The sequence below is a fragment of the Bidens hawaiensis genome, unplaced genomic scaffold (assembly GCF_021521415.1).
Source record: "Bidens hawaiensis isolate Kalapana, Puna unplaced genomic scaffold, B.hawaiensis_p1.1 tig00000760_1, whole genome shotgun sequence".
Lineage (NCBI taxonomy): Eukaryota > Viridiplantae > Streptophyta > Magnoliopsida > Asterales > Asteraceae > Bidens > Bidens hawaiensis.
In genome coordinates, this window is record NW_027491043.1 from 4,297,082 (window position 1) to 4,320,202 (window position 23,121).

Consider the following 23,121-nt stretch of genomic DNA (forward strand, 5'->3'; position numbering starts at 1 on the left):
CTCAGCTCAAGCTGACTTTGTGTGCATGTTAGTGTAAGTTTCAGGATTTGAAAGAGGATGCCTTATTGCTTGGACGTGCATGGAGCTACTCGGACGGTGAAGGGCATACTGGAAGGAGGAATTGTTATGAACATTTTATTTCAAGAAACTTATAAAAGTTATACTTACTTTGGATTTTGGGCAAAATTCCCGGGTTTCGGGAACTTATTTCATTTTTCATGTTTTTCGTAAAAAAAATTGATACTCTGATACGTTTGTTTTAATGGAAGAAACGGTTTTTAAGTTTATTTAATTTTACGAGTGTTTGAATGATTACCAACTGTGGGGTACCCGGGGTTCAGGGCCTTACACAACAATACTATTCACCATTCATTCGCACGTAATCAATCATTATATTTGTAGGGACATTTTGTATGTAAACGTTAAGGTGATTTATATCCTGAACCATTTTCAGATGATAACGTATTATGCTTTTCACCCCAAAAAGTTCATAAACAGTTTGAAAAAAGGGGTCATGAAACTCACGGTTTTGTAGGCACTCAGTGCGAGGTCAGCTCGGGATTCGTTTCCCTGGCTATCACTTAGTCCCTATAGTCAATATTATAATAATATTAATATTTTAATATTATTATAATCTTTATTCTAAGCTGGGTTGTATAGCTAGTCTGGGTGTGGCTGTAACACCCAGAAAGTGTCAATAGGCTTAGATTGTGATGTTGTTCAATGTCTAATGTTTAAAATCGAACTTGGCTCAGTTTCCCCATTTCACCAGCTGGGCCAAGTTGCTCATTTACGCGTTTGAAAAAAATTTATGGGGATGTAAACTTGGGTAAACGTGTTGGTCGACAAAATGATTAAGTTATAAAGAAAGATCACAATTTAAGGGTCTGGATTCGTTACATGACTCGTTTCCGTTTATTCAGTTTGATCTGGAGAAAAGCGCGCACAATCTATCCAAATTGTCCGAATATCTCACAAAAAGTTCATTTTACTTAATTAATCCAAAATATGCTTTTTGATCGCTCTTGATGTTCTAATATTCTAATAGGTTCGTTAATCACAAATCCGTCGGTTTATATCAAAATTGAATTCGATTAACATTCAAATTAGCACAACTAATGATTCATTTATCATTAAATTATAAAAATTTATACACTTATCAATTAAAATATTTAGATTTTTATAAAAATATTTTTGGAATTATTTATTAATTTATAAAAATTCATTTTATATACTATATTTAGCCTGAAAATTGTCCATTTATACCAAACGATTTCCGAAAAATCCGCCAAAATTCCTAAGTGATCAAAATACTTCCCAATGCAACTTGTAAAAATTTCAGGATCTAACAAGCTTTCTAAATACCATTTTCGAGCCAAAAACGACTACAAAAATCCGAATAAACACAAATACACAAAATATACCTAGGGTTTTCCAAATGACCCCAAACTTCATATGTAATTATAATATATCAATTCTTAGTTCCCCAAAAGAATTCATAATTTTGCAAGTATTTTAACTAGTTTTCCCGAATAAACGCCCTAATTCGGTAATAAATTCGTCAAATATTCTCGGATGGTCGAACAATTACCAAATTTGGACAGGAACTCAATGACATGGTCCTTGATATCCATACAAAATTTTCATGACCTAAAAATACGAACATCATAACCTTAACCTAAACAGCCTGTAATCGAATGTTTCGGCATTACCTTTAAGGTTTTCGCCCGTTTCCGCTCTCTTAATCCAATTTCCGGGTTCTCGTGCTTCTATACAAGCTAATTACAGGTCCTATTTCACAAACCAAGCATGTATCAACAAGAGAGAAGCCATGAAAGTTAGGGTTTCGGTTAGGGTTCTAAACAGAACTTTTGAACCTTAAAAACGTCGTTTAAACCCTCTAATCCATGTTTATGGCCAAAAAAGAGTATGATTCTGATTCTTAATCATGTGTATGATCAAAACATGTTTATGAACCATATTTAGGGTTTTTGCATGGTTAGAATGAGTTTTTACTAATCAAATCATCATCTTTATGTAAAATCTAAGTTTAAACATGTTAAAATCATGGATTACCTTAGGTTTTTGAGTTGAAAAACATGAGATTAAGATGGAGCCGCTACAAATTCTGGATGTGTTCAAGTTTGGAATGATTTAGAAGGAAATATTAAACAAATAAATGTCACACCCCAACCTAAGGCGGAAATCCGGGGCGTGATCAGATTGCTCACAGCTCGAAGATACTATCATAATATAAATGTGACAATATCTATTTAATTATTTTATTTCAAATATGCACACAATATTCAATTACAACAAAACAATTCAAATAAATATATACAACAATTTAACTTCAACTCAAGCCACATGCATATGTGTAGAAAACAAAGTTTGTCAACAACACATGTTGAATGAGTTTACCACCAGTTTTGTAATAAAATAATGTAAATATAATAAATAAAAGAAATAAGCAAAACGTAATAAATGCGGTAATGAAATCAAACCATGAGCAAATAAGTTGTCAATTAAACCATTGCCAAGAGAGTCGGGCGCCGGTAATCAACCATGAGCAAATAATAATAATAATAAGACCGTTGCCAAGCTAATCGGGCAATGGGTTTTGGTTAAACGAGATTAATGATCAGAACCAGAAACTTTAAGATATGATAATATAAGTAAAAACGAACTCGTGGCCGCTTGAATCAATCCAAACGGACGTTTAGAACTCAAGTTATGTTATATTTAAGATTTAAGCGAGCTGGTACTGACCAGAAATCCGAACAGCGAGTCGGAAGTCTGGTTTTGGCGAGTAGCCTTAAAATTCCGTTACGAGAATAAAAGTCTTCTGGACCGAACATTGAATCCGACAAAGTATAATAAAACGTTAAGTCAAACTTGTTGACTATTTTGCCCTTTAACGAGTTTTAAACGATTTGACCAGTCAACACCCTTCAACCACCGAAATTAATTGAAGGTTATTGACTAGGGAATGTATATGAATGATTTCTATGTTTACAACTTACCCGGAAAGTGAAAGAATCAGGAGATATGATGAGTCAAAGGTCCATACGCATGCAAATTCAAACGAACAAGCATTGTGTCTTCAACGAATAAGCAAAAACCGAAGGATTTGATGATGATCAGAGGTAAGACGGCTGATAAGGCTCCTCTAGGGTTTGTGTAAAGTGTTATGGCAGGAGATTAGGGGTTGTTTATATAGGAATAGCAATAACGAACCATATTTGGAATATTTACTCGTTTAAGTAACAAAATACGATTTTAATGAGAATATCTATGAAATAAAACAGATATTTAGTGCTTGATCAATAAGTTAAGAGTATGGACTTGTATTTTAGTTAATATCCCTTTCTTGGACCTTAATTTACTCGATTTATGCCTAAAATAAGCGATTTACATGCTAAAAACGAACTAAGAAACGAAAAAACTTAAACGATCTGGTCAGTGCCTCCATAGCGCCGTGTGGTGGGGAATAGGCTTCCCACCACATGGTGCTCTGGCCTCCTAAGGTGTAGTTTCATATTTTGACAGTTTTGGTCCTTGTTGTTTGAGAATTGGATAATTAATGAATCTTTTATGCATAAATTAAAATTTGAACATCTTTTAAAGTATGAAGGGCCTAAAGTGAACATATGGAAACTTAATTACTCATAAACATTTGATTTTTATTAATAACAAATATCTAGAATGTTTCCAGTCGGGTTAAAAGTAAACGAATACGAGTTTGGAAAATCCGAAATGTTACAGTCTCCCCTACTTTGGGGAATTTCGTCCCGAAATTAAGAAAAACCAAAGCATCATTGTTTTGAAAACAATTCAAACTTTTAAGGAAAATATCATAACATAGAACTTCCAATAACCGAAGCAACACTTCAAATGACAAACCGATAAGGGCACTTATATATAAGATGTACAAGCGGCGTATCCACCATGTCCTTATCATCTCATCATTCGTACTGTTACCCAAGCTACCTTAGGTTCTAAATCATGACACACAATTGTACGTATTATGATTTCCATGCGATGATTTAAATAATTATGTTCTGGACCATAATTACTCTTATCGTCGGATGGTCCGCATAACTCATGTCATCGTGTGGGTTATAACACATTTAAAATCATCATTTTGAAAGAAACAAACGTTTTGATAACCTTAAATATAAATTCAAGAGATACTTATTAAATGTTCGGGTTTGATTAATAAAACCAGGTGATTTCTATTATATCCTTTGATTAGGAAAGTTACAAATTTTGGAGATTGAGCTGGATTTCTTGAAGCAGACATTTGAAATGAATTATGATGATCGAGAATAAGCCAAGAGTAGAATATAAAGTTAACCGTGATAGATAAAGGAACTTGATTCATGAGATGATATACGCAAAAGTTTAATTTACAACAATTCTTAAGATAGTTAATAAAATATCGAATCTTTAAAGATCGTATTCATTAGGATGAAATTCTTAAGGTCGAGAGTATAAGTTTAAACGAAGAAATCTGATGAGTCAAGTTTGGTTAGTTGAGAACTCATGAGATTAAAATGAAGTTAATGTAAAGTCATAGCTTTTCAACTTGTGATTTTGAGATGTGATTAATTCGATTTTTATAATAAAATTTTATAATAATTAGTAAATAATAATATTAATGAAAATGCGAAAATGTACTATTCATATAAATCGTTAATAGATTAAACTGGGAAGCGGATATTCCCTAATCACCGAGATAGTCCTATTCCAATTAAATCTTTAAAATTAGATAAATTATAAGGTAGGTAATTGAAGATATTAAATTAGATTAAATTTGGGAATTCGTGGATTTTTTTTTCCTTTTTCACAAAATCGTTATAATTATTAAGAAATATGTAAATTGAATAATCGATAATGGAATTTTAATTAAATAACAAATTTTTAAATTAATTGCGATAACAAAAATAAGATGTGAAACATTTAATAAAAATGAGATAAATGCGAGGCTAGAAATGCATGAACCACCATAACTATTCTAACAACACGAATTTATCATTTAAAACGTTCAAAATTTTCAATGTGTATCAAGAATCAAAGTGGGGAGTTGAAATGTTACGAACCAATGTTTAGTTTCAAACAACGAACTTAACCACTAAATAAAGTGAGTGAAGGGTTTTAATGGAGATTAAATCTAAAAGTCAATTTTAATGAAAAATTAATTAATGGAAGTTTTATTTTAATAATGAAAATTAAATTTAAAGGATGAAAAATTTAGTTTAATAATAATAAAATTTACATTAATTGAATTTTAATAATAAATATTTATAAAATGAAAAGTAAGTTGTGAAAACTAACATGAGATTAAGAAAAGACAAGTAGTAATAAAATATCTTATACTTAAAATTGAGGGTACGGATTTAAGCGCACTTGGTAGTTTATAGTTTGAGGAAATAAATGAGAGTAGATAATTTAATTAACATTGTAACAGATATAAGTTGTTATAAGATTTATTATTTGTGGTATTTTAGTTTTGTCGAGGTTGGCGGTTGTTTGGTTAACGGAATATAGCAGCAAACTCCTTGGCGATTTTGGTAGTCAAATGGCGATCATGAGAATCAGATGAATGATAGTGATTACGATGATGGATTATTAGGGAAAACATTCTATGATGACCAAAGATGAAACTTTACGAGATGATGGGTAAGTTGTATGGAGAAGTTAAGGTGAGATAATAGAGAAGTGTACCTAATTATAATTGTGCAAGTGATGACTCGAGGACGAGTCGGGATTTAAAATAATGTGAATAATTTTCTTGAGATATTTAATTTAATAACTATGTTTACAAAAATTTCAAAAGTAAAATGTTATTGGGTTGGGCTTTCCATGGGCTTCCCATGGTAGCTCAGGAACCCAATGTAAATAACGAAATATGCTCAATGAGTTGGCCTCCCTTGAGCTTTCTATGGCAATTTGAATGGCCCAACTAAATAAAACAACATAAAGTTTTTGAATTGGCCTCCCATAAGCGTTTCATGGCATTTTGATGGCCCAATTCAAATAACATGTAATAAACAATTGAGTTGTTCAGCCCACGAGCGTGTACATGGCATTTAACTAACCCAACTAATTAACGAATTATCGAATCAATGGAGTTGTTCGGACCATGAATGTTACATGACCATTTAACCGACCCAACTAAATATGGAATCAACGAATCAAATATGAGCAGTTGGTGTATCTCGGGAACCACCCCGGACGATACGTTCCAACCCAAAAATCAAATCAAAAATGGTTTAAGAAATGGATAGTTTGAGTGCCCATGGATTTCCATGGATTTTTCACCCAACTAAGCATTTAAAATAATTGAAAAACACAATTTGGAAGTATAACCGTTTAGCCGGTATGTTTACCACGTAACCGTTTAGCCGATTACGGGTACCACTTAAAGTTATGGTTGTACGACATTCATCATACCACCATGCTTCAAGGTGAAGGAGCAAAAAAAAACACGGGAATTCTTAAGGAATTTCCCACAATAAAATATAATCTACCAAAATAAAAGATTTAGAAAAATATTTTGAATATGAGGCATCACCTCAGAATTTGTGTGTGTGTGTGCAATAAATAGATAAAATAAAATACAATAAAATAATTAATCTAATTAAGCTGTAAACAATTAAATAGCACATAAGACAGTTTAGATAAGCACGTATAGGGTTCCTAACATATGTCTAGGACAATTTCTAACGCCCTATCTTAAAACCTTCGGCACTGATACCAATCTGTCACACCCCAACCTAAGGCGGAAATGTCGGGGCGTGATCCGATTGCTCACAGCTCGAAGATACTATCATAATATAAATATGATAATATCTATTTAATTATTTTATTTCAAATATGCACACAATATTCAATTACAACAAAACAATTCAAATAAATATATACAACAATTTAAATTCGTGTTTGTCTTCAATAAAACCCTAGGGTCCTTCTAAGTGTCCAAACTTCAACTCAAGCCACCTGCATATGCGTTGAAAACAGAGTTTGTCAACAACACATGTTGAGTGAGTTTACCACCAGTTTTGCAATAAAATAATGTTAATATAATAAATAAAAGAAATAAGCAAAACGTAATAAATGCGGTAATGAAATCAAACCATGAGCAAATAAATTGTCGATTAGGTAAAAGATGCCAAAGTGCACAATAAAAAAAAGAAAAGAAAATATGAGAAAAGTTATGTAATGAAAAATGCCAAAGAAGCATTCTCAAAAATAGAAAAAGAGGCCAAAGTGCACATACTAGACGAGACTGAGAGTTTATGTGTTACCAAGGGGATGGCGACTCTGAGGATACACTATTGGGACTTGAAAGTTTCTAGTCAATAAATATTTTCTTAGGGCATATATAGGAAGAAATCCAATAATATTCAGGGCATGCTCGTACGACCTCACTTGACCTATCATCCATTAATTCTATCTAAGTGTATTTTCTTCTTACCATTAAGGGGTTGTTATCTTACGGTGATATGTTGAACCAGTTTGCTTCAACTCGATTATTTTTAATTATCTTTACTATGTTTGAGATGGGGTAGGTGGATCTTAACTCTAAAGGTGTGAGACCCATAGGTTTTTGATATCACATGAACTTAAATGCTTAATGTGCGTGGGGGCATGATAGGCTGGTGGCTGGGTTTAAGTGGACAACAATATCGACAATCGCGGTTTTTACGTTTATCTGAGCTTTAAGATAACCTTATATGTTTTTAAGACCGTATTTCTCCGATTCTGATCCCATTGAAATGAGACTTTTTCAGGGACGAAAAAGAGATAAGTGTGGGGATATTTAATATAATGCTAAATATATACAATTCCCTTGTATATTTAATATAATATTTTATTAGTTTTCGTTCGGTTTATATTAGAATTTGTATATTACTAATTTATTTGAATAATGTAGGTTCCGGGACTTGTTCATGGTTAAAAAGGGCAAAAAAAAAGAGCTAAAACAAGCCAAACCGGTGAACCGGAGCATCAGAATTGAACCAGACCACATCAGGAAACGAACCGGACCGGTCACCCCCCCCCCCCCCCATCTGGAGCGCCGCGTGATCGGGTGGAAAATTTCCGCCGCGCAGCGCTCTGGGCACCCAAGTTCTCGAATTTTCTTCGTTTTTTATCAGTTTTAGGCCAAGGAAACCAATATAAACACCCCTAAACTTAATCCTGACCATACCCTGTGAACCAGAGCTGAATTTAGCGTTTCCTTGAGCTTAGAATTGCAATATTTGGCGGGTTTGAAGGCAAGAAATCAGCCGGTAAAGTGTCAATCGATCAAGAACGAAGACTACGGGTTTTATCACCTATTTTCTTCCGTTTACATTATTTTTCACCATGATTTCCTTTAAGTTTGTTTTGTTTGATTTTACGTAACGTCCGTAAATTTTTGATAAAAAGGTTTAACCTTGTAGTGTTGTGTTTACCTTCCGGGCTTGGCCCGGTATCCTTCCGAGGGCTCCTTGACCACCCTCGAAAACGTTTCTCACTTAACTTTCCACCCAAGTTGCTACACACTTCATACTGGAGGGACTAGAGTGTAAATTATTATTTTATATCATAAAACAAACAATCCTAACCCTAGCCCCCCCCCCCCATCTGCGATTGGCAGTAAGCAAGAGCCAAGCACCCCCGATTTTTCTTTTTTACAGCTGTGATTAGGCCATAAAACTCCAATTCCAGGTCGGTTCTATGATTCCCCAAGTCTTTTACACGTTAATTGATCCTTATATTGCGCGTATTGATCGAAAAACGTCTTGTTGTAGGCTAACCGAGTGGCTGTCCAATTAAGCTTTTCCGGGGCTGTTTTGAGTGAGGTTTTCGCATCAAAATCCCACTAGGTATGGCATGTACATCATATTATAATTTCATAGCCAATGGAGGTGTTTAGGTCGGTCAATCGACTTTAGTTCAAAAACAAGGGTTCACCGGGTGTAGGATTGGCAATTGTTGAGTTTGATGCGTTAATCGATCGGATGACCGACCGAATCAGTTTGTACAGCCCTAGGGGGTTTAAGGGCTATGGGAAAATTAAAATTTTGATACTCGGGGCTGTTTTGGTTGGTGATTTGTTAATCGAGTCGGCGGTGCGCGAATTTTCGTTTAAATGTTAAATTGAAAGTTGTAAAAAGGAACCGTCAACCCTATCAACTCGGGTGACATAATTATGATGTAAGTAAAGGTTAAGATGGGAATTTGGTCCATTTGGGGCTGAGTCGTTTGACAATTGGTTTTAAGATTTATTACGCGCGTATTCGACTCGATTTGATTACCCGCGGGTGAGTTGTGCATCCTGGTTAGCCCCAGCCATAATCGTAGGGTGGATTTGGTTAGTTGAAAGATTTTAGGGGCTGAGGTAAAGTAATTGGGTTTGGGTTGGTCCTCGGCCCAAGTTGTTGGGACTTGGGCCAAAGTATTGGGCCTTGGGCTTAGTTGTTAGGCCTTGGGCCAAGTTGTTGGGCCTTGGGCCAAAGTGTTGGGCTTGAACGGCCCATTAGGCAAGAGTGTTCTTATGGTCTAGTTTAGTAACGCATTGTGTATAATTTACAGGCCCTTGCTTGTGAATGTGCACTTAGGGATTTCCTAGCTCGTTGCAGGTGTTCGATTGATTTCAGGTGAGTTCATGATGCCCTTTTTACTCTTTTTACGTTTTGGGCTAGCATACACACCGAAATCCAATTTTATACGATTTTACCCATTACAACTATTTGAATGGTATTACATGGTCTCACTCGTGATTGTGCATTTTGAAAGTTATATTTGAATTATTTTAGGATATTTTAGACTCGTTTATGGTCTTGTATCCTTTAAGGTTACATACATTATTGATGGTCTAGACTCGAGGATGTTAATAGACTTAGTAGAAATTGAATACGAGTAGACCTATTTACTTGGTTCACATTGGGATGTTTATATATATATAGATATATTTACATATATGTATGTATGTATGGAGGTATGTATGTATGTATGAGTATGTGTTACCATATAGCCTACGGTTGTATGATGATATTTAGTTCCTCGTGACTAAGAATGATGTGAGTAGACTTATTGATGTGTGTGTGCATGGTGATCACGGCCGGGTCAAATATATTACTCAGGTTTTCAAATCCCGTGGTGGAGAGGCCCGTGTGGCGTGATCATCATTTTGGCGGGTCAAATATATTACTCGGGTTTTAAAATCCCATGGTGAAGAGGCCCGTTGAATGTTGAATGTTGAGCCATGAACGAGTCAAATATATTACTCTCGGGATGTACCCGTGGTGGAGAGGCCCGTATCACGTGCTTATATGTGTAAGCTGTGACTGAGTCAAATATATTACTCGGGTTTGACCCGTGGTGGAGAGGCTCGTGTCACATGCTTAGGTCTTACCGCGTCCGGGTCAAATATATTACTCGAGTCTCGACTCGTGGTAGAGAGGCTCGTGTACGTGTGTTCGACGACGAATGTATTATTTGGTGAATTATATTATTTATTTTATTATTATCCTCTCTATTGTTTATAACTATAGCTATGAAATAAAGTATGAATTATTGTTTATGAAAACTTAAACTCACTCAGCTCAAGCTGACTTTGTGTGTATGTTAGATTGACTTTCAGGTTAAGAAGTGGATGCTACCGCTTGGACGTGTTGGATGCTACTCGGGAGGTTGAAGGGATTTCTGGTCGAGGAATTCAAATAAAACCGATATTTTATTTACATTCGATTTTGGACACTTGTATCCGTGTTTGGGACTTTTAGCTGTTATTCACTCTGAACTGGTTTTAAATACAATGAATTGTTTGGTTTTAAATTTTTGTGAAATTGTGGATGTGATTACCAATTGTAGGATTCCCAGGATTCGAGGTCTTACATTTTATAATGTTAGGCTAAACATTATAGACTGCCTAGGCTGATGATAAACCTACTTTGACGTTGTGTTTTGATTTGAGATTATTTATCGTTATGGTTTTATGATTTAGTAAAAGGTTTAATCATATTAAATTGATGCATATGGATACTTAGGATTGTTTAATTGATTGTTATTATTCCATAGTTGCCTTGATTATTGTTTGCCATTATTATAGTTTGCTATTAGGTCATCTACTTTGTGTTTTTGACTATTTTATGATTGATATGCATTAAGATCATAGGAATAATAATTATTAATTAATTAAACCTAAGTGTACTGCTAACCTAATTAGCTGTAAAGTGTTAGGTTATTGATAGATCTTTATTATTTGATCTTGCTAGATTTAGTTCTTCGTAAGGAGCCCGTCTAGGTTTGATTATTTAATTATTGTCTATGGAATGAATTAAATATATTAAACTACCTTTGATTTTCGCGCTGTAAGGTAGGATTTCGTTTAAAGGAACTAAGTCATAAATAATTAGGTGACCATAAGGAAACTTGATTTTTAATACTGGTGTGCGTTGAAACTTATTAGAAACCCATAGGTGTCTCTTAAGAAGGGTCAGGGGTCCTGTTCGGGTTTTCTCTTATGTGTCTATTTTACGATCCCACTCCATGACTAAATATTTTCCCGATTAATTAACAACTTAAATTTAGGGGATTCTAGCCTAGGTAGTTATCTCATCATCATCTGAATTATGTCCAAGTTCTAAGTTTAATCATCTTTAGTTTTCTTAATTAGTTTAAATTAGTTTATTAGTAAAATCCCCCTTAAACAAATAATAAATAAATAGCCGTGTCTGTAGTTGAGTTTAATTTAGCTAGTTTACGTAGTTTAAAGAGTCTCGTGGGTTTCAGACTTAGCTGTACTAGAGTCGACCGGTTCACTTGCCGGTTAGTAGTTTTAGTTAAGTTAAGAATCTAGAATTATTACTTAGTGTCTAGATTAGCGTTTATTTAGTTAATAAATTAATAACTACTTTTAGCACATCAAGTTTTTGGCGCCGTTGCCAGGGACTCTTGGCAATTGCGTTATTAGCTTTGATTAGATTTATTTGCTACATACGTGCTACTTGTTTTGTTTTGTTTTGTTTTGTATTGTTTTGTCTTTTGAGTCGTAGGAGTCTAATTAATTTTGTCTGATTTTAAGTTTAGTTTATTTATTCTTAGTTTTATTTTAGCATTTAAATAGAGTCTATTGATTTGGTCTTGTGTGCTTTTTAGGTTTATGCCACATCTTCGTTCGCAAGGATCAATTTCGTTGAAGTCTGAAGCCAGTTTGTCATCACTGATCACCATAGATTCTTCACCGAAGTCATCACCACACAGTTCACCGCCGTCGAGTCCTAGAACCATTCCTGATATTCAAATGGCCGACAACCGAACCGTTTACCAATAAGCCTTCGAGGGTTTCACCGAAGACTACTCGCCCATCATCACCCCCACAATCAATAACCCAAATTCATGGAAGATTCTTTATTATGTCATAACCAATCTTACCTAGAGTAATCTATTCCATGGCCGTGATGATGAGGATGCACCAGCGCACATCAACAGTCTTAACCGTGTCCTCAGAAGTTCAATTTGTAAGGTGCTAATGAAGACGCCATTTTTCTCCATTTGTTCCCGTTTTCACTTACGGGTCGTGCTGCCACTTGGCTCGATTCGCAACCTGTTGGAGCATTCACTACTTGGGAGGCGCTGTGTGCCGCTTTCTCGAACATGTACTTCCCGCCGACTAAAGCATCTCGTCTCCGTGATCAGATTCATTCTTTCCACATGGAGCCGGACGAGCCGTACTATCAAGCTTGGGAGCTTTTTTAGAATTTACTGGCCCATTGTTCATAGCATGGTCTTACTCCGTGGGCCCTGGTTGAGAAGTTTTACAATGGGCTAACAGATGAGACTCATGATCGTTTCGACACTGCTGTGGAGGTAACTTAATGGATAAGAAAAATGTAGTTGAGTGTAATGAATTATTTGAGAGTTTTGCCCAGTCCGAGTTTGCTAAAAAGCCACATAACGAGAATTCAAATCCCGTCACTAGTACACCCTCATCCGTCCGGGTGTGCACCAAATTAATCTGGATACTAGTGTGGCGACTGCCTTAGAGAATCTAGCCAGTGAGATTAAAAAACTTAAGGCTAAGGTAGATAAGTGTGAGTTGTGTAGAGGGGGGCATGGGACTTTAGATTGTCCGTTGATGAATCAGGAGCATGTAGAGTTCATAGGAGGGCAGAATAGGATTCCCAATGTGTTTAATGGAAATAATAATTCAAATTGGAACAATTACAAAAGCAATAATTATAACTCTAATTGGCGTTCCCCCGGTGCAACCCCTAGTTCCCAATCAAATTCAAATCTTAACCAGGGGTAGGATCAATCATTTAGTGGGGATCAAAGTAGTCAAGGTGGGAGTAATGGGCAGGATTTGAGTAGTGGTATTGGTAGGTTAGAGGAGATGATGAAGCAAATACTAGTTAGAGATCAGGAAACTCCAAAAAAATTTGTTGATCATTATTTGCTTTTGAGGAATCACTAGTCTTCACTCTTAGATCTTCAGAGAACCATAGGTGATATAGCCAGACGTTTAGATGAGAGACCCCCAGGTCAATTTTCAGGTTCCACTCAGCAAAATCCGGCAGCTCAGTTGAATGCTATTTCTACTCGTAGTGGTAAGGTTTTAGGTCCGGAGAGAGAGATTGAGGCAGAGGAGAGTGATTAGTTAGTTGATGAGGAAATAGTGATGGAGACTCCTTGGAGGGTGCAACCTAGGCTAGGCCCAGCAAGTACCGCACCAACCAGTGAGCCCATAATTAGAGGAAGTGAGGAGAAGAAACCGAGAGATATTAGGCCTTCACCGCTTATAGATCATGCTCGTGTCCCATATCCAGCCCGCCTTAAGAATCAGAAATTTCGCAGAGAATACGGGAACTTCTTGGATATGTTTAGGCAGCTTAGGATTAATCTTCTGTTTATCGAGGCCCTCCAGCATATGCCGAAATATGCTAAGTTTTTGAAAGATCTTCTTAAACGAAAGAAAAGTCTGGAGGAGCTTTCGACCGTTCCACTGAACGGAGAGTGTTTGGCAGTAGTTCTCAATAAGGTACCCTAAAAGTTACCCGATCCCGGTGTTTTCACTATTCCATGTTTGTTCGGTAGGGATACCTCGTGCCAAGCCTTAGCGGATCTAGGAGCTAGCATAAACTTAATGCCAAATTCGTTGTTTGAGAAGCTAGGCCTACGAGAACTTACACCCACCCGTATGTCAGTATCTTTAGCTGACCGTTTGGTGAAGTACCCTAGGGGGATCATAGAAAACTTGCTCGTGAAAGTCGATAATTTGGTTTTCCCGGTAGATTTTGTGGTTTTAGATATGGAGGCCAAAGAGAGAGTTCCTATTATTTTAGGTTGTCCATTCTTGCGTACTGCTAGGGCACTTGTTGATGTTTTTGATGGTAAGATCACTCTTAGAGCTGGCGACGATAGTGTCACTTATGTTGCTAAATCCATGAGACACCTGAGTGGTCAAGATGGTCTCATTGATCCATGTCATCCCGTTTATGCAATTAAGTCTTTTATTCCAGGCATGGATCCACGTCTTAAGCATCCCTGTTCCGTCAGAGTTTGTTTGGAGGAGAGAGAGGTCGCGAGTTTCTCGAGAGTCGATGGATTTTGATAGAGAGAGAGGTGGTGGTATGCAAAAGTTTGTGGAGTTTGGAAAAGTTGGAGATAAGAGGAATAAGATTGTAGATGAATGGTCGTATCGTGATACAGTTTCTTGGAGGACCATGGAGTTTGACCGTGGTGGAGGAATCTCCACTTGGACAGTTGAGTAGTTCACATAGGAGAGTGTCTTGAGTGAGAACTCAAGTGTAGAGTTTGTATATTTGTCCTATCGTTATTTTTTAGTCTAGTCACTAACGTTGATTTTTGTAGTTCTTCTTTGCTTTTGTTTTTAAGTTTTGCAGGTTTTGAGCTAGAAAAATGACCCCCATGAAGTATAATGCAAAATTTGATGTGCTGAAAGCGGTCCATAAAAACTTAACCTAACCTAAACACTCTAGTTTTAAATTTATAAACTTAGACTCTCCTAATGCTAGACCACTAGACAGGCAAGTGTACCTATCGAATGTAGTAAAGCCTAATGAAGTCCGGGATATCGAACCCAAAGGACACTAGCGACACCTAAACTAGACTCTGACTAAAAACTTAAATAAATATGTTTAATTGATTTTTGTGTTTTTTATTTATTAACTATGAACTAAAAAAAATAACTAAGCTAAAACTGACACTTAAACTAATTATTTTTGAATTTTTATTTATTTTTTTCTAAAACTAATTATTATTTAGACTAATTGATTAAGCTAAACTGAACTAATAAATTAAACTTAAAACTCTAAGACTTAAACAAAGACAATAATGAGAAAGGCGTTACCTAGATGAACTCAAAGATAGGAGAAGCACTACCTAGGTTTAGAATCCTACTTGTGAATTTTGGATATCTCTCGGCTATGGAAACTATGATGGAACCGGGATTTTAAAATACAACACCCTTAGACAACCTAGTGGATCCCTGATCATTCTCCGAGTGTCACCTAAAAGGAAACCTAAGGGACATGTAAACTTACCGGTTGGTTAGATTACCTCCCAGTCTCTTCAACAATATTAAAGTACCTTAAAAGATAGATTACCTGTCAGTCTCACTATCTCAATACACCCTAAAATGCAAGGGGTAACCTAAGAATAATCGATAAGACACGGAATTACAATGAAACTAGGGAAATCTAGGGAAACCTCCTGTCAGAGCGTTCTAGCCTAAACGCCAAATCCCAAAGACAATCCGACTATCTATTACCTCTCAGTCTCTAGATAGGTAGAATATAAAATTTTAATAAATCACCAACCAATGTTCCTATGGATAACTACGTCTAGTAAAACCATAAAATAATCACAAAAATACAGTAAGCAACCTAAATATGCGTCTATAACTGAAAGACTTTCAACAAGACACATACGGAACAAAGATCAATAATAAATAAAAACTATATATGCAAACACATCAAATTAATTGTAAAAAGATTATTTACTTTAATATTAAACCAACAATAAAAACCTAAAACCAAGAAAAATCCGCAAACACAAAGTAATCATCAAAAACCTAGGTAGCTAGAGGTTTAGCCAACAACCATACTCAAGAATAAAACATAATAATTAAGTTTAAACACTGAATTCATAATGAAAATAATAAATTCAAACCAGAAAATAGTGTTATGAATAAGTAGGCGTTGAGCCCCAACGCGAACCAATGCGTGTTTCACTCTTCTTTTTCTTCTTGCGGCTGCCTCGTCTCTCTCTCCCCTGACTTTCGTTTCGAACAGTAGCTGTCCTTGCAGCCACAGCCAAAGATGGCGGCTGTTTTTCTCTTGCAAAAGAATATATATGGAGGCCTCTAACCTAAAAAAACAATTATGTCCTTTTTATCCACCGACAATAACAATAATAATCCATAATGCTAATTTCTCTTTATGGGCCGGAAGAAAAAAACATAAATGGCCGATCCAAAAGGGAAAATAGAAAATCACATGTTAGTGTATATTTGATTCAATTATACGTTCTTTTCTTTCTTTCATGTTTCTTATTTTTTTTAATTTATTATTATTATTATTATTATTATTATTATTATTATTATTATTATTATTATTATTATTCTTTTTTTAATACTATATATAATAGTAGTAATACTAAATAATATAATACGTCATATTCTTGACTCGTCTTTGTCGGTCTCTAAGTTTAGTAAAAGTGCTCCAGTTTAGCTCATAATCTCTAAAAACCATTAAACTCACATGCGAACCAAATAATAATAATATTCAATAAAAATCTGGCTCAAACATATCTAAAAGTAGGGAATAATATAATATTATGTATATTTTAGACCACATCAAAATTCAAGTGTGGGGATGGAGCAGCCGAACTATATATTTTTTATTATTTGCTGCTATTTATTCATGTTTTATATATAGGGTGGGTTGGTTGGTCTGTTAAAATACTTAAGTGCTTAACATCAATCAAATTGATAAGATATTTTTAGATATTGTTTGTTGTTTTTGCCGCTTCCGTTCGTATGTGAGAGGAGGAGATACCGTTTGATGCGTACGTTTGGAGTTGGAGGGCAATTATGAAAGAAGATTTTGGCATCAAATTTCATGCGCATATTACCAGCTAAGTCTTTTCCATTATCAATCTTGCTTGTTTATTTTTATTTTTGTTTATTTTTAGGTTTTTAGTTTTTGTATTCCGACTTTATTTTTAATTTTAGTCCTTATCATTGCATTGAGGACAATGCTAAATTTAAGTATGGGGATAGGACATTTGAGTCATAGTTAAATTTTATCTTAATTATATTTAAAAAAATTGAAAAAAAGTTTTGAAAAATGTCCCTTGATTTTGTTTCTTTTTACACTTAAATGGGTGATGAGGATATTTATCGGGAATCGGTTTTTCAAACTACTAATAATATGAGATAGTATAAAAAGAAAGCGTACTAAGCTTGGGATGTGTCAGTAGGTCAACTAGTCTTGAAAGGTTTTCCATTTCATATTCTTAATAAACCTAATTAATCTTAGATTTTATGGGTTCTCATCCTAAGGGGGGACAGTGAAGCTGAAATTTGATAAGGTATAGAGAGTATTACCATAAGCTGATTACCCTAAGGTGATGAGAATTGAATGCACTTTAAAATTAGCACGCCACTCCGTTTATGAAAATAAATAAAGAGTGGTGGCGCCCCACAAATGTCTAAATTTATACGATCTTTAGTCTTTAGTTATATATTTTTAGGTAAAAGATGCCTAAGTAAACAATAAAAAAAAGAAAAGAAAAGAAAACGTGAGAAAAGTTATGTAATGAAAAATGCCAAAGAAGCATTCTCAAAAATAGAAAAAGAGGCCAAAGTGCACATACTAGACGAGACTGAGAGTTTACGTGTTACCAAGGGGATGGTGACTCTGAAGATACACTATTCGAAAGTTTCTAGTCAATAAATATTTTCTAAGGGCATATATAGGACGAAATCCAATAATATTTAGGGCATGCTCGTACGACCTCACTTGACCTATCATCCATTAATTCCATCTAAGTATATTTTCTTCTTACCATTAAGGGGTTGTTATCTTAGTGTGATATGTTGAACCAGTTCACTTCAACTCGATTATTTTTAATTGTCTTTACTATGCTTGAGATGGGGTAGGTGGATCTTAAATCTAAATGTGTGAGCCCCATAGGTTTTTGATATCACATGAACTTAAATGCTTAATGTGGGTGGGGCATGATAGGCTGGTGGCTGGGTTTAAGTGGACAACAATATCGACAATCGCGGTTTTTACGTTTATCTGAGCTTTAAGATAACCTTATATGTTTTTAAGACTATATTTCTCCGATTCTGATCCCATTGCAATGACACTTTTTCAGGGACGAAAAGAGATAAGTGTGGGGATATTTGATATAATGCTAAATATATATAATTCCCTTGTATATTTAATATAATATTTTATTAGTTTTCATTTGGTTTTTATTAGAATTTGTATATTACTAATTTATTTGAATAATTTAGGTTCCGGAACGTGTTCATGGTTAAAAAGTGCAAAAAAAAAGAGCTAAAACAAGCCAAACCGATGAACCGGAGCATCAGAATTGAACCGGGCAGCATTAGAATTGAACCGGACCGTATCAGGAAATGAACCGAATCGGTCAGCCCCCCCTCATCCGGAGCGCCGTGCGACCGGGAGGCAAATTTCTGCCGCGCAGCGCTCTGGGCACCCAGATTCTCGAATTTTCTTCGTTTTTTATCAGTTATGGGCCCATGAAACCTATATAAACACCCTTAAACTTAATCCTGACCATACCCTGCGAACCAGAGCCGAATTTGGAGTTTCCTTGAGCTTAGGATTGCAATATTTGGCGGGTTTGAAAGCAAGGAATCAGCCGGTGAAGTGTTAGTCGATCAAGAACGAAGACCACGGGTTTTATCACCTTTTTTTCTTTCGTTTACATTATTTTTCACCATGATTTCCTTTAAGTTTGTTTTGTTTGATTTTATAATGATAGGCTAAACATTATAGACTGCTTAGGCTTATGATAAACCTACTTTGACGTTGTGTTTTGATTTAGGATTATTTATCGTTATGGTTTTATAATTTAGTAAAGGGTTTAATCATATTAAATTGATGCATATGGATACTTAGGATTGTTTAATTGATTGTTATTATTCCATAGATGCCTTGATTATTGTTTGTCATTATGATAGATTGCTATTAGGTCATCTACTTTGTGTTTTTGACTATTTTATGATTGATATACATTAAGATCATAGGAATAATAATTATTGATTAATTAAACCTAAGTGTACTGCTAATCTAAATAACTGTAAAGTGCTAGGTTATTGATAGATCTTTATTATTTGATCTTGCTAGATTTAGTTCTTCGTAAGGAATCTGTTTAGGTTTGATTATTTAATTATTGTCTATTGAATTAATTAAATATATTAAACTGACTTTGATTTCCACGTTGTAAGGTAGGATTTCGTTTAAAGGAACTAAGTCATAAATAATTAGGTGACCGTAAGGAAACTTGATTTTTAATACTGGTGTGCGTTGAAACTTATTAGAAACCCATAGGTGTTTCTTGAGAAGGGTCAGGGGTTCTGTTCGGGTTTTTCTCTTAGGTGTCTATTTTATAATCCCAGTTCATAACTAAATATTTTTCCGATTAATTAACAACTGAAATTTAGGGGATTCTAGCCTAGGTAGTTATCTCATCATCATCTGAATTAAGTCCAAGTTCTAAGTTTAATCGTCTTTAGTTTTCTTAATTAGTTTAAATTAGTTTAAAATTAGTTTATTAGCAAAACCCCCCCTTAAACAAATAATAAATAAATAGTCGTGTCTGTAGTTGAGTCTAATTTAGCTAGTTTACGTAGTTTAAAGAGTCTCGTGGGTTCCAGACTTAGTTGTACTAGAGTCGACCGGTTCACTTGCCGGTTAGTAATTTTAGTTAAGTTAAGAATCGAGAATTATTACTGAGTGTCTAGATTAGCGTTTATTTAGTTAATAAATTAATAACTACTTTTAGCACATCAATCAGTAAATGATAATCGTACCCCTTAAAAACCATATTAACGACTTGTTTGACTTCTTGTTGACCATGCAATAACCTCAACGTTTTGAACAGGAAATTGATGGGATACTTGGCAATTCAACAATCTTGGGTAAAAGATATGATTTTGTTGATTTCACCGCAACTTACACTGACATTGGTTTAGGGACACTAGCAAAAACCAATAGAGAAGATATGTGGATCTTCTTGAAGCCATTGAATGTAAATATTTGGCTAAGCTTTGTTGCTTTTCTCATCTTTAATTGCTTAATTATTTGGGCTATTGAAGCTATGGATCAAGAATCTAAGAGCTCGTCATCACAAGGGATTGGAAAGTTCTTTTGGCTCATCTTATTGACCATATTTTCAGCTCAAAGTTGTCTTTCTTTCCCTCAAAAGTGTAGCATTAACTATCTTGAAACAGAACATTTATTTCAAAGATCTCACTATTTATGTTGTGTTTCACATTGTAGAAGAGAAGTTGGCAAGCAATCTGTCAAGATTTGTGATGTTCGTTTGGTTAATCGTGGTGCTTGTAATAATTTCAAGTTGCACTGCAACATTAACTTCACTTTTAACAGTAGAACAATTTGAAATAGCTTCCAAACAGGGAATTGTGGATAGCACTTTCTTTGGAGGATTTACAATCAACAATACGAATTTTACAGGTTCTAAGCAACCTTCATATAACTCATATGATGACTACGCTAAGGCATTAACAAAAGGTGGAAAACATGGTGGTGCGGATGCCATTGTTGACGAAGTTCCATACATCAAGATGTTTCTCGGCAAGTATGCAAATGGCGACTACGCCATGGTCTCTTCTAAACCAATAACTTCTGGATTTGCCTTTGTACGTATCATATAGTTTATGGGCTGTTTTACTCTCATATGCACTTATCATGACTAACATCTTCACCATTCAGATGTTTTCAAAAGGTTCTCCACTAGTAAAAGATATATCAAAGGAAATCGCTAAAATACGAGAAGACGGAACTCTAAAACTTTTAGAGAAGAAGTGGTTTGACACTGAAGTTTCAGTGTTACCAGAAGATTCTTCATCTACAACAAAGCCTAAAACCTTGAGCCTTGAAAGATTTGGTTGTTTGTTTGTTATAAGTGGTGTCTCTTCATGTTTAGCCCTTATAATCTCTTTAATTTACTTAATCTGTGCTAAAATGGAGATCTTACATATTGTGTCACTTTTAGGGGGTCGAAGTTTAATAGCTACTGTAAGGTATCTCTTGACTAGAAAAATGATTCATTGACGACTATGAATGCACCTTAGATACTTCGAAGCCAACATACATGTGTCAGCTATATATATACTGGATTGAAAGAATGTTGTATATAGATAAAAATATGTGTCTGGGTTAAGGCTTTGAATAGGGTTAAGTGATTTGTATTTGGAATATGTTATTTGGGATTACTCTATAGAATATTAATCAAGTTTCAGATTTGTTTCAATTAGGTCACTGGTATAAAGTTTTGTTCCATTTAGGTCACTTAACCTTTATTTAGCGTTTCAATTCTAGATATTTGACCTGAATAGCAAGTTATCTATGTATTTCTTTTTATTTCCAAATATTTTGATATTGCATACTAAACACATGTTAACTTAAGAGGAGTGCAAAGTAAACACCTCTTAACTTGAGAGGAGTGTAAAGTAGCATATGTAACTTAAGAGGAGTTCATAGTAAACACCTCTAAAATTAAGAGGAGTGTTAAGTAAACACATGGTAACTTAAGAGTAATGCACGTGTTTACCTCTTACTTAAGAAGAGTGCATAATAAACCATGATAACCTGCTATCCAGGTCAAATATCTAGGATTGAAACACTAAATAAAGGTTAACGGACCTAAATAGAATAAAACTTTACACCAATAGCCTAACCTGATTGGAAGAAAGCTAAAACTTGGTTACTATTCTATAAAGTAATCCCTATGTATTTTGGGGTTAACAACAAATGACATGTGATGTTAGCCTCATGATTTTCGGCTCGTTAGTAGTTTAAAAGTCATTATGGATTTTGTATATTTTTTTAGTTGACTTGGACTAAACATACTATAAAGGGCATCCGTAACAGTTTCATTAAAAAAGTTTCATGTTGAACAAAACCTCCAAACTAGTGCAACAGCTTCACATGTAAAATAAATAAAGAAAATATTTAATTGCAGATTTGGTCCCTATGGTGAGGCCCAAAACGCATCTTTCAACCCGTGGTGGTTTTTTCACAATTATGGTCCCCGTGGTAGTCTCTTTTTGTTTTGCAATCGGGACCAACCGTTATTCCAGGGGCAAAATAATCATTTCGCGTCAAACCCCCTCACCTTGCAATATAACCCCCTCCCTCACAATTTGCAACCCTATCTCACCATTTCTTCAAACACACGATCAAAAGTTTGAACTGGCCACATGAATAGACATTTCATCAATGGCATGCTTATCAACCTTTACGCTTATTCTCACATATAAATCAGGTTTCAATTTTGAGTTTTTATGAGTTCGTTGTGTTTAGTAATGTGAAATTTGGTTCGTTATTCAAATCCAATTACTAATCAAGTTCATGTGTGTTCATTGTATCTGTGGTGTTGGTCGACATGACATGGAGCCACCTGAGTCTGGATATGATGGTTTTGATGAAGACCTGATCTTCTTAGTCAATTTCAATACAGGTGGACAAGATCAACTAGAATAGTTGTTTTAGGCTTCTTTGCTTATATTAGCAGTTATAATATATAATAAAGTAGTAATTAGGTCTTTCTATATATAGGTATTATAAAAACATAATAACTACTAATTATGTGTTTTGTATTATGATAACTAGTATTTTGGAATTGTATGAACTGTGTAAATATATGTATTATGCTAACTGTGTAAATATATGTATTTGGTATTAATGTTAATCTACTTTATGATGTAATATGTTAACTGAATGATCTGTTTGACTTTTATAGTATAAAACAGTTAGTTGTGCATACACTACAAGTTGCTTTTGAAGTATATTTAGAATAAATTTCTATGAATAATTAGTA

The 23,121-nt window shown here is 34.8% G+C and overlaps 1 pseudogene; it reads left to right on the forward strand.

Moving 5' to 3' along the window:
* LOC143533729 (glutamate receptor 1.2-like) overlaps nucleotides 1-21,353 on the forward strand; it is a 35,608-nt pseudogene extending 14,255 nt beyond the window's left edge.
* The last annotated feature ends 1,768 nt before the right edge of the window (nucleotides 21,354-23,121 follow it).